Here is a 12,751-nt window from a genome sequence, read left to right as displayed (position 1 = left end):
TCCAGGGTTGCGAGCTTGCTTTTTACCCTCCTCTCGGGATCCTGAACTCCGCCATCTCACGGCCGCTGCAGCCAAGGCTGCTTTTGGCCTTCGCATCCCCAACGAGCCCCTCCTTGTTGTTCAGCAGGAGGTCCAGCAGAGCACCTCTCCTCGTGCTTTTTCCCCATACTGCGCGCGTTAGCGTGCAGGCACTTCAGAGAGGCACCCCAGCACGTTGACTCCCTAGAAGGGGCTCTGGGGATTTCTCCATTGATGCTGTGAAAAGCCGGAATTGAAGACTCAATAGTTGGCAGACTGTTAAGCAGGTATTCTTTATTGCGGCGTCGGGCACACGGGGGATCTCTCCTCCAAACGTGCGCGCCAAACACCCTGTCATTTCAGGTTAAATACAATCACAATATACAGATTCATTATATTTCCGAGAAATGCTTAGCATATTCATGACTTTTCCAAAAACTAATTAGCATATGTTAATGTCTTTAACGCATGTCTGTTAGCGTCCTCGGGTGGTCTTTGAGGGTCTCAAGATGAAGGCTTATACTCCTCATCACAGTGTCTGCTGGTTGACCTTTGTTTCTGCGCAAACTCAGGTCTAAGATTACGTATACCGTGTCCTTCCAGGTTGTTTTGCTCCGGTCTTGTCGCCCTCTTGGTGCCTCTTTATCTCTGTAGCTTGGTGCATCTGCCCTCCCAAGGCTGAGCTGTCCAAATAACATTATTTAGGAGTCTCTCTATCTTAGAGCTTTCCTATCCCTCCCCAAAACAGCAAGTCAAGTTTGTCCAAGTAGTGTCGTTTAGGAGCCTCTTTATCTTAGCGCTTTCCTGTCTTCTCAAAACAGCAAGGATCTACTTCAGTTTCATTAGAATCACTCTGGTAAGTGGAAATTTTACATTTACAGGTATCACCACGATGGTGCCTTGTAGGCACTTCCTTGCTTACACGCACGTGCTGGAGGTGACCCCGCTTAAGCCCCCTTTTGTTGATTTTGTGATCCCTTCCCATCACATCACCCCCTGCCCTTTGCTCATTGACCCTGTCCCTCACTCCCTCGCAGGGCAGCTGGTTACTCTCTCCCTTCCCCCCCTCGTTCTTAGTTTAAAGCCCTCCTAATGAGGTCAGCTAGCCTACTGGCAAAAATACCTTTGCCCTGCTTAGTGAGGTGGATCCCCTCTCCCCCGAGCAGACGCTGATCCACAGACAGGGTCCCACGGTCATAAGAACCCAAACCCCTGTCGCCAGCACCGGCTCCGCAGCCAATTATTGACCCGCATTATCAGTGCCCTCCTCCTCCTCCTCCCCTTTCCCCTCACTGGCAGGACTGAGGAGAACACCACCTGGGCCCCCATGCCCTTGACTACTGCCCTCAGAGCTCTGGGGTCATTGCTAGGGGAAGCCTGGTGTGACGGATGCGCTCCTCCTGTCCAGACTAACTGAACTTTGGTCCAGGCAGATGCTCAACAAGCAGGCCTAACCCAAGTTAGTCCTGTTGCGTGAGGCTGTAGAAAATGTTGTATTTACTCAAAAAAGTTAAGAATTTAGGTTAGAATAAGTTAACTATAGTATAAGGCTAAATGCAACCAGAATGCCACTCGAAAGGCCTGAGATGTTGTTCTCAGCCTTGTCCCTTGTACAGACCCACCCGAGACTGGCTTAAAACCCAGTCAAGCTAATCACACAAAGACAATATTAACAAAAGATGATTAATTATCTGAAACAGGCGTATCGCAGTATAGAAGGAAACTTTTTGTATGAGAAAATTGCTCGCTTTAACTAAACTTTTAATAGAACATCTTGAAGCCTCTCGAAGTCTTTCTCAGAATTGTACCAAACAGAATTCACAGAAGAAGATAAAGGACAGGCGACGACCCCGAGCCGACCCTGAAACCAAACGGGACCTGCAACCAGCGAGGGGGAATTCTGCTAAGAGAGAAGAACAGAGAGAATTGAATAAATGATGTATTTAAGGAACTGGACGGTTGCTTAGAAACTTATGAAGATTCTAGACTTGATGCAATCGGTTTAAGAAATGTATATAAACTGGTCTAAGCGAGTTGAGCTTTGCCACTCACTCAGGTGATGGCCCAACTCCGAGTTGTCAATAAAGCAAACCTAGAGGTACTCACGTCTGGTTTTTCCCTTGTAGAGATGACACCCCAGATGGGACTCTAGGACACAAGAGGAAGGAGAGCCAGGAAATCCTCCGGACAAGCCCCTTACCAACGCTCACTTGCCGGCAACAATAGGCGAGTTCACCTACGAGACTTGGGCACGGGTGATTCCAGACAAAACTGGGAGTACTCTTGTGTTTAAACTTGCTAAGAGCTTAGCTAAGTCCATTAGAATTTTTGTGAAAATGGGAACTGTACCCAGCGTTGGAAGGGGGACGCCCCTTGCTGAGGTCTTAGAGAATTGGAAGCAAATAACTTTGGCACAAACTTTACAGGAGCGAAGGTTAATTTTGCTGTGCCAGGAGGAATGGCCGTTCCTGACTCGGACTAGAGGAGGAGGATGACCTATGGATATTTGGCTTCCTACAGGAACAACCTTTAAACTCCATAAATTAAAATTTTTAAGGATAATATTGGAAGATTCTGGCAGCCAGGATATTGATTATTGGCATATATGGTATAATTTGGCTTATCGAAGGCGTAAACCACCTAAGACAAAAGTGAGCTCGCCTCCCTCCGCCCCAGAGGCCGAGGAGGTTAATTATGAGAGATTTAATTATGTGGCAAAGTAAAATGCCAAGACTGAGAGATGAAGCCGAAAAATGTGCACAAATGTCATCTGGAATAGTTACTGACTATACTCCTAATTGGAATGATGTGAAAACTCTGTTGAGAGAATTATTCCAGATGGATGAAAGAGAAAAAGATTTTCCAAGAGGACAGAGAAATTGCTCAAAGAGGGCAAGGGGTAAACCCCTGGCCCACTGAAAATCCTCTTTGCGACCTAACTACTCCAGATGGCATGCAAGCCTACCAGGTTGCTGTCCGGCAATTATTAGATGCCGTGCGGCAGTGTGGTGAAAAGACTGCAAATTGGACAAAAGTTTTAGAGTGCAGACAAAAACCTGATGAACATCCAAGCGATTACTGGACACAGCTAAAAGCAACTTTATTAAAGTATGGGGGGATGACAAGGGAAAATTTTCAGGAACCACTAGCCATTAGTGTTTTTGTGGAACAATCATCCCCAGACGTTAATAAATATTTTAAAAAGCACATGCCAGGATGGCAAGGGGAAACCTTAACTGAAATACTTAGTATTGCTACCTTTGTTTGGGACGGAAGAGACGAAGAAAAACAGAAGAGAGAGAGAGTGAGCAACAGAAACAGGAAAGAAAGCGAGAACGACAGGGAAAGGAGAGGGAAATCAGTCTATTGGCGGCTGCTATAACACAAACTTACAACCCCAGGGGAAGAGGTAGGGGTCTCTCAAGAGGAAGCCCGAGGGGCAGAGGACGTGGGGGAAGAGCCCCATTTCCCCCATTTCAAAACCAGTCAACTTCTAATACTCTAGAATGTTTTTATTGTGGAAATTCAGGACATCTTCAACGGGAATGTCCGCTTCGCCCAAGAAGTCCTGGACGAGGAGCCACCCCTGCGTATCCACCGTGTCCTCATTCGCAGTGAAATATTAGAGACTCCCCATACTTGCCGGAGAAACGCGAAAACGTCCCTTGAAGGAGTAGAGGTAAATGAGTACGGACGAGTTCCTGCAAAGGTAAATGGGATTTCTGTTCAGTTTTTAGTAGATACGGGAGCAACGTTGTCTCTATTAAGCTATGCCATTCCACAAGTTTCAGAAGAAAAGGTAATTATACGGGGAGTTGTAGGAGTAAAATACCTCTCTACACCCCTTCCTATTATTTTGGCCGGAAAATTGGCGTGGGGGAAGGTTTGTGATATCCCCAAATTCACCCGTATTGTTGCTGGGACGTGACCTTTTGCAGGAATTTGGCACTCAGATACTTCTTGCTCCTAGCGGAAACCAATGGGTAGTAACAGGATCTGAAATTATACACATCCCCAAGGACGAAGTTTTATCTTCTAGAATTCCTGAAGGACTCGAAGCGGTTCCCCGGGAACTATGGAGTAACTCTAGCGAAGATGCAGGATTGCTGTTATCTGCAGAACCGGTAATTATTAAAACAAAAGGAGGCTCGCCCCCTTCAATACCACAGTACCCCATTGTTGATGAAGCTATACCGAGTATACAAAAACAAACTGAGTCGATGTAGTTTTGGTTTGGCCCTGGCTGGGATGGAGGCGACTTTCCCCACAGCAGCCCTCGCAGTGCTGTGCTTTGCAGTTGTAGCTAGAAGGGTGTTGGTAACACACCACTGTTTTGGCTACTGCTGAGCAGTGCTCCCACAGCATGGAGGCTCTCTCTCCAACCACCCCCAAACTCCAGAAAGCTGGGGGTGGGCAAGAGGTTGGGAGGGGACAGAGCCGGGACAGCTGACCCAAACCGACAAAAGAGAGATTCCACTGTGCTATGGGAAGCCCCACAGCTGCCATTCAGACCGAGTGTTTTCCCCTACCATATCCCTCCTCACCAGAAAAGGGATAAAGTGCTCCAACAGGAGTTGGATGCTTCTCCAACACACTGCACTGTGCCAGAACCACCCAAAACCACTTACGCTCCGCGGAGACACCATTTTAACTTGCAGAACTATTTCCCTCAGTAAGACGCTCAAGACAGAGATGATATCCCCATGCTAAATCTTTATTGTGCAACTGCTGCTCAAAGCCTTTGTTACCTTCCACAGACACACGTCACAAAAAATGAGACATCGACAGTGGCTAGACTGACGGGCAACAGACGAAATCCATTCAGTGGCGATTCGTACGCGTGCGGCAACTCTTGCGGTGCAAAAATCTTAGCCAGGCGGCCAGCCCAACTGACGGCCACCCAGAATATGTAGATGTACGCGACAGACAGGCTGCCCACCCTCGGGCCCTTCATCCACAACCATCCGGAATCCATCGGTCAGGCCCAGGTGAGCAGCACGCTTCTTCCCAGCGGGCATTAAATGCCCAAGAAGCTGGAGAAAGGAAGTACAAAACCGTAAACAAATAAAATAAAAAGCCACACACAAAGAGGGGAGAGGGCAGGAAGGGAAGGAAGGAGAGCAGAGAACCACCCAGAGAAACCAGTTAGCCAATTCCTAGCAATTCAACCACTGCGCTTTAAACTACCATCTGTCCGCCTGCAACCGACATTTTCCAAGCAAAGCTACAGAAACCGATTATGCACACTACCGGGGGGGTGGGGTGGGGGGGGAAGAGACGTGCAATTTTTGTCAAGCTACACAGTAACGGACTACGAAACACCCACAGAAGCTAAGCTCGTCTCCGGGTTAAAGCCCCCATTGTATCTTAGGGCAACACAAGCAGTTCTGGTGGAAAATAAACTTCAGGCTGCCTTTTGCGTGGGTTCACAAAGTCCTTGAACTTGACTTGTATAGCTCAAAGCGAAGCATCCAGCACCTCTCAACGGGCTTTGCCCTTCCTCACCCCGACCTGCCAAAAACCCCAAGCCCTCTTCGCCCTATTAGAAGAAGTACCACTCCTCTCACTCTCACCCATGACAACAGGCATCAGACTGCGCTCCAAAGCGACACCGCATTTTGCACCAGAAGTACGTACCCAGGGATGAGCAGTGCTTTATATCCCTACTTTTAGTCAAAAAGCTCAATTCCGTTACAAGCTAGAGGCAAAAAGGTTACAGCGCCAGAAAACCCAAAATAGCCTACCGCGCCCTATCAAGAGGGAAAGAGTCTAGTAAATTAGGAACTAATTACAGGTACAGTTTAGCATACAGAAAGCTTCCCCAGTACTTACAGATTCACCAGAACCTTCTGCTTCAGATAACCTGATAATTGGCTCCTTAGGCATGACTAGGAAAAGCATCGGAGCTTGGGGTGAAAGATCGCAGAACACAAGGCACTGGAGGAAGAGCAAACAGTTAAAACGTAATTGGCTTCAGAGAAAGGCAACAGCTTAAGCAAATCAATATGCCCCACTGAACTCGTGCAGAAGCAGGTTACCGGATACCCCAAACGCAAGCCGAAACGTTGACTTTTCTTACGTGATATCAATACTTTCTATACACAAAATGCAACGTATTTACAGAGCCCCCTCCAGAAGCGGGATTCAGCATGCAAGATGATGGGGGCAAGGAGACGGGCCAGGACTTCACATTAGCGACCTCCAGTATGTTTTGATTTGGGTTCACCATCTCCTAAGCACTTTTTCCGTTCGATGTGGTCCACGCAGAGGCAGGAGACAAAGGGCTTAACTCAATCAGCAAAGGATTCGGCGAAGTGGAAGATCAGCGGCCATTTGTTTTCCATGCTACAGAGAACTCCAGTATTGAGCAAAAGCATAATCACAGGAAGCCTGCAAGTGCAGCGTACCAGTCTGTCTTCTACATTGCACATAAACCCTACCTTCAAGAGCAGAAGACATCCCTAACTGTTAACCGTCAGCAGTTTAATAACAAAATGATACGGGATACTAACTTAAAGTTACCATCGTGTAGGTAAGGGCTGCTTTCCCCCCCCCCCCAAGTCTGAGCAGTTCGCTCGAGTTCCTAGCACGTCGTGGTGCACCAGCATCCGTGAACCTTGCAAGCATGCTGTTATCACGGCCCCACCTCACCACAGCAACGAGATCTGGGAAGCTTTTGCAGCCTGCAGGATGACCGGTTTCTAGATTTGTTTTTTGTTTTGTTTTTCACGAAAAATAAGAAAAGCTGTAATTCTTTGCTTTAATAATCCAGTTCGGGGCTTCAGAACCAAAGCCTTGCACAGCAGAGCTGTGAAATCCCTATAACGCTATTACGAGGCACATCAGGACCTGCATTTCTCCTATGCAGAACTAACTCCTTACGGTCGCTACTCAGACGTCCACTGTTTACACACACCCCACATCCCCACCCCCCCCCCCAGCCGAATCCCCGAGGACACTGACTGCGTGTGCTTAATCTACGGTTTCAAGACTATCATCCTACACGAGGCAGGACCGCTCCCATCCCTCGGCAGCAAACTTTGCACGACTTGCAGTGCCAAAGGGATATCACGCGGCAAACGTCTGCGGCTGCCACCAAGAGCGTTACCGTCAGAGGCCCTCCTCTGCGCACGCGCGCACGCGCCACGGTGGGGCTGGGAACCGAGGCGAGCCGGACAGCACCAGCAACCCAGTACGCGCCGCGGCAGCCGGGGGGGGCACCGAAGAAGCGCGATGTTTTAGGGATGGTGCAGTAGAGAGCGCCACAACCCAGAGAGGCCCCGCCCGTCCCCCGTCCCTCCACCCACCCTGCCGCGCTCCCGGGCACCGCGCAACGGGCCCTCGGCTCAGGGTGCCTGCGAGCGCGGGGGACGGGGGGGGAAGGGAAGGGACGGGGGGGGAAGGGAAGGGAAGGGAAGGGAAGGGGGACCGCGCACAGAACAAAGCCGCGGCTACCTCCTCGTCCTCGCAGATGACGTTGGCGGGGAAGCGCCTTCCCGAAGACAGTGGCGGCGCCCCAATAATCTCGTCAGCCACGACAACGCCCCTTGTCGCCCCCGCGCTTCCTCCACTCGGCCAGGCCCTCCGCGGCGCCCATTGGGCCGCCAGATCGCCGCCGGCCGATCCCGCGTCTCGATTGGCTGTCTCGTCTGTCGTTTTCGCTTGTCCCCACCCCCCTGGCGGGGCCGCCCCCGTCGACCTGGTGCTCGCCGGGGCTCAGGGAGTTTGCGTGCTCTCGGGGCGCGGAGGGATCCGACCCGGGGGCGGAGGGAGAAGACGTTGGCCGAGTCCGCGGAGGGATCTGCGCCGTGTAGTGCTGCGACCCTGTGCGCGGGCAACGAGGTCTCACAAGAGGCTGGTGTAGCTAGAAGTACTACTTACTGTTATTTATTACCGCAGCAAGTCCACCCCAAACGTGCTTGTGGCTTTTTGGCGCTGCTCCCTCCAGTCACATGACTGCTTTTGCCAGGGCAGGGCAGGCCTTAACTTTTCAGAACATTTCGCAGAGCCAACAGAAGGTGCTCTAAATTGTTCCCTGAAAGCCCCACTTCAATTGCAGCCGTTTCTAAGCTGCACGCCTCCCGGGAGAAAATAAAATACAAAGCGCGTGTTCAGCACTGGTGGCTTGAGGGCTGGAGGGCAGATCAAGATAGGACTTGCGCTAAGCTGGGTAGGAGGCTTTTAGAAAAATAGGCAGAGCCCCCAAAGCTGCCCGAGGGTGGTCTGTGGTGCCCTGCACCCCCGGGGAGAGCGAGCAATTCGATTGCTCTACACAACTGTAGTGTAACATACATAAACCCTGCTTTCCTCTATATCGGGCTAAGGATAGCCTTAGCCTTCTTTGCGGCAAGGGCACGTTGTCGGCTCGCGTTCAACTTGGTGTCCACCAGGAGCCCCCCACGTCCTTTTCTGCAAAGCTGCTTTCCAGCCAGTCGGCCTCCAGCATATACTGGTGCATGGGGTTGTTCCTCCCCAGGCGCGGGACTTTGCACTTCCCCTTGCTGAACTGCACGAGGCTCCTGCCTGCCCATTTCTCCAGCCCGTCGAGGTCCCTCTGGATGGCAGCACAACCCCCCGGGGTATCAGCCACTCCTCCCAGGTTCTGTATCATCAGCAAACTCGCTGAGGCTACGGTCTGTCTACCCATCATCCAGATCATGGATGTGGGAACAGTGATCGCCAGTGAAAACGGAGGAAAAAAATCGTCTGTCTGTAGATCTCCTGTCTTATTTATCGGGGGGGGGGGGGGGGGGTGTGGTGTGGTGGGTGTGTGTAGTGTGGTGTGTGTCTTTAGTCTTCCTTTTCTGACCAACGCCCCAGTAGAAGCCCTTCCTACGATTCTTCACACCCCTTGCCAAATTCAGCTCCGGCTGTGCCTCAGCTTTCCTGATCCCATCCCCACGCACCCGGGCAACATCCCTACATTCTTCCCAGGCTGCCTGTCCCCGCTTCCACTGCCTACGCGTTTCCTTCTCGTGCTTCAGCTCGACCAGAAGGTCCTTACTCAGCCACGTTTGTTACCCGTGCTGCGCGCGTTGGCGTAGAGATGCTTCAGTTGGGCTGTCGACCGCATCACCTTTTTGGAGGATAGTGCCCCAGTTCCTTTGTGGCATTTCTCAGGTGTTCCCCTGTTGGTTCCTAACGCATCAGCAGCCCCTGGCTCTTCTCTGTTGCTCAAAACTCCATCCCCTTCCCCCGCCGAGTCTAGTTTAAAGCCCTCCTTGTGAGTCTGGCCAGCTCGTTGGCGAAGCCCCTCTTGCCCCGCTTGGTCAGGTGAACCCCATCAGCTGCCAACAGACCTGGCTTCTCAAAGGTAGATCCATGATCACAGAAGGCAAAACCTTGAGCATGGCACCAGCTACGCGGCCAGGCATTCACCTGTTCAATTCGCCTCCTCCTTCCTGGACCCCTTCCTCTGACTGGGAGGATAGAGGAGACCACCACCTCTGCTCCTGATCCTTTTAACGTTGCTCCGAGGGACATATAGTCTCTTTGGAGGGTTCCAAGTTGCCTCGTCAGACCCTACACGGAACAGTAGGAGCGGATGATAATCTGTAGGGTTCACCAGGCTCGGCAGCCTCTCAGTTACGCCACGGATGCGAGCTCCTGGTAGGCAGCAGACTTCTCTAGAGAAACCGTCTGGACGGCAAATGGGTGCTTCGGTGCCTCTCAGTAGGGAATCTCCAATTACCAATACCTTACGTGCTTTTCCGGTGGCACTGGTTCGAATGCGGGTGGGTGGTTGGGTCAGCTTTGCATGGCTGGCTTGTCCTGGATCCTGTCCGTTACTCGCGTGCTCTTCAGTCCCCAAGCCCAGAGCATCCTGTCTGTTATGTAGGGACACTTCAGGAGAGGGGGGAGGGTTCTTCCTTCTAGCCCAAGCACAGACAAGCGTCCAGCCTCCTTCATCTCGTGAGTTACTTGCGTCAGTCAACTCGAGGTTGGATTCAGGCTCACCTTCCTCTTGCGCAGCCTTAAGGCTCGTTGCGACGGACCGCTCTTGAGCTCGGAGGAGGTGACCCTCCAATATTAACCAGCTTCCTTGGGCCCCTCTTCCCTCCAGGGCCCTATCCCACGGGACGCCTCCAAGCAGATCCCTGAAGAGGCCAGAGTCGGCTCTCCTCAAGTCCAGGGTTGCGAGCTTGCTTTTTACCCTCCTCTCGGGATCCTGAACTCCGCCATCTCACGGCCGCTGCAGCCAAGGCTGCTTTTGGCCTTCGCATCCCCAACGAGCCCCTCCTTGTTGTTCAGCAGGAGGTCCAGCAGAGCACCTCTCCTCGTGCTTTTTCCCCATACTGCGCGCGTTAGCGTGCAGGCACTTCAGAGAGGCACCCCAGCACGTTGACTCCCTAGAAGGGGCTCTGGGGATTTCTCCATTGATGCTGTGAAAAGCCGGAATTGAAGACTCAATAGTTGGCAGACTGTTAAGCAGGTATTCTTTATTGCGGCGTCGGGCACACGGGGGATCTCTCCTCCAAACGTGCGCGCCAAACACCCTGTCATTTCAGGTTAAATACAATCACAATATACAGATTCATTATATTTCCGAGAAATGCTTAGCATATTCATGACTTTTCCAAAAACTAATTAGCATATGTTAATGTCTTTAACGCATGTCTGTTAGCGTCCTCGGGTGGTCTTTGAGGGTCTCAAGATGAAGGCTTATACTCCTCATCACAGTGTCTGCTGGTTGACCTTTGTTTCTGCGCAAACTCAGGTCTAAGATTACGTATACCGTGTCCTTCCAGGTTGTTTTGCTCCGGTCTTGTCGCCCTCTTGGTGCCTCTTTATCTCTGTAGCTTGGTGCATCTGCCCTCCCAAGGCTGAGCTGTCCAAATAACATTATTTAGGAGTCTCTCTATCTTAGAGCTTTCCTATCCCTCCCCAAAACAGCAAGTCAAGTTTGTCCAAGTAGTGTCGTTTAGGAGCCTCTTTATCTTAGCGCTTTCCTGTCTTCTCAAAACAGCAAGGATCTACTTCAGTTTCATTAGAATCACTCTGGTAAGTGGAAATTTTACATTTACAGGTATCACCACGATGGTGCCTTGTAGGCACTTCCTTGCTTACACGCACGTGCTGGAGGTGACCCCGCTTAAGCCCCCTTTTGTTGATTTTGTGATCCCTTCCCATCACATCACCCCCTGCCCTTTGCTCATTGACCCTGTCCCTCACTCCCTCGCAGGGCAGCTGGTTACTCTCTCCCTTCCCCCCCTCGTTCTTAGTTTAAAGCCCTCCTAATGAGGTCAGCTAGCCTACTGGCAAAAATACCTTTGCCCCGCTTAGTGAGGTGAATCCCCTCTCCCCCGAGCAGACGCTGATCCACAGACAGGGTCCCACGGTCATAAGAACCCAAACCCCTGTCGCCAGCACCGGCTCCGCAGCCAATTATTGACCCGCATTATCAGTGCCCTCCTCCTCCTCCTCCCCTTTCCCCTCACTGGCAGGACTGAGGAGAACACCACCTGGGCCCCCATGCCCTTGACTACTGCCCTCAGAGCTCTGGGGTCATTGCTAGGGGAAGCCTGGTGTGACGGATGCGCTCCTCCTGTCCAGACTAACTGAACTTTGGTCCAGGCAGATGCTCAACAAGCAGGCCTAACCCAAGTTAGTCCTGTTGCGTGAGGCTGTAGAAAATGTTGTATTTACTCAAAAAAGTTAAGAATTTAGGTTAGAATAAGTTAACTATAGTATAAGGCTAAATGCAACCAGAATGCCACTCGAAAGGCCTGAGATGTTGTTCTCAGCCTTGTCCCTTGTACAGACCCACCCGAGACTGGCTTAAAACCCAGTCAAGCTAATCACACAAAGACAATATTAACAAAAGATGATTAATTATCTGAAACAGGCGTATCGCAGTATAGAAGGAAACTTTTTGTATGAGAAAATTGCTCGCTTTAACTAAACTTTTAATAGAACATCTTGAAGCCTCTCGAAGTCTTTCTCAGAATTGTACCAAACAGAATTCACAGAAGAAGATAAAGGACAGGCGACGACCCCGAGCCGACCCTGAAACCAAACGGGACCTGCAACCAGCGAGGGGGAATTCTGCTAAGAGAGAAGAACAGAGAGAATTGAATAAATGATGTATTTAAGGAACTGGACGGTTGCTTAGAAACTTATGAAGATTCTAGACTTGATGCAATCGGTTTAAGAAATGTATATAAACTGGTCTAAGCGAGTTGAGCTTTGCCACTCACTCAGGTGATGGCCCAACTCCGAGTTGTCAATAAAGCAAACCTAGAGGTACTCACGTCTGGTTTTTCCCTTGTAGAGATGACACCCCAGATGGGACTCTAGGACACAAGAGGAAGGAGAGCCAGGAAATCCTCCGGACAAGCCCCTTACCAACGCTCACTTGCCGGCAACAATAGGCGAGTTCACCTACGAGACTTGGGCACGGGTGATTCCAGACAAAACTGGGAGTACTCTTGTGTTTAAACTTGCTAAGAGCTTAGCTAAGTCCATTAGAATTTTTGTGAAAATGGGAACTGTACCCAGCGTTGGAAGGGGGACGCCCCTTGCTGAGGTCTTAGAGAATTGGAAGCAAATAACTTTGGCACAAACTTTACAGGAGCGAAGGTTAATTTTGCTGTGCCAGGAGGAATGGCCGTTCCTGACTCGGACTAGAGGAGGAGGACGACCTATGGATATTTGGCCTCCTACAGGAACAACCTTTAAACTCCATAAATTAAAATTTTTAAGGATAATATTGGAAGATTCTGGCAGCCAGGAT

Source organism: Opisthocomus hoazin, chromosome W, assembly GCF_030867145.1.
Source record: "Opisthocomus hoazin isolate bOpiHoa1 chromosome W, bOpiHoa1.hap1, whole genome shotgun sequence".
Taxonomy (NCBI): Eukaryota; Metazoa; Chordata; class Aves; order Opisthocomiformes; family Opisthocomidae; genus Opisthocomus; species Opisthocomus hoazin.
The sequence above is the reverse complement of the archived record's forward strand: the minus strand, read 5'-3'. Positions refer to the sequence as shown.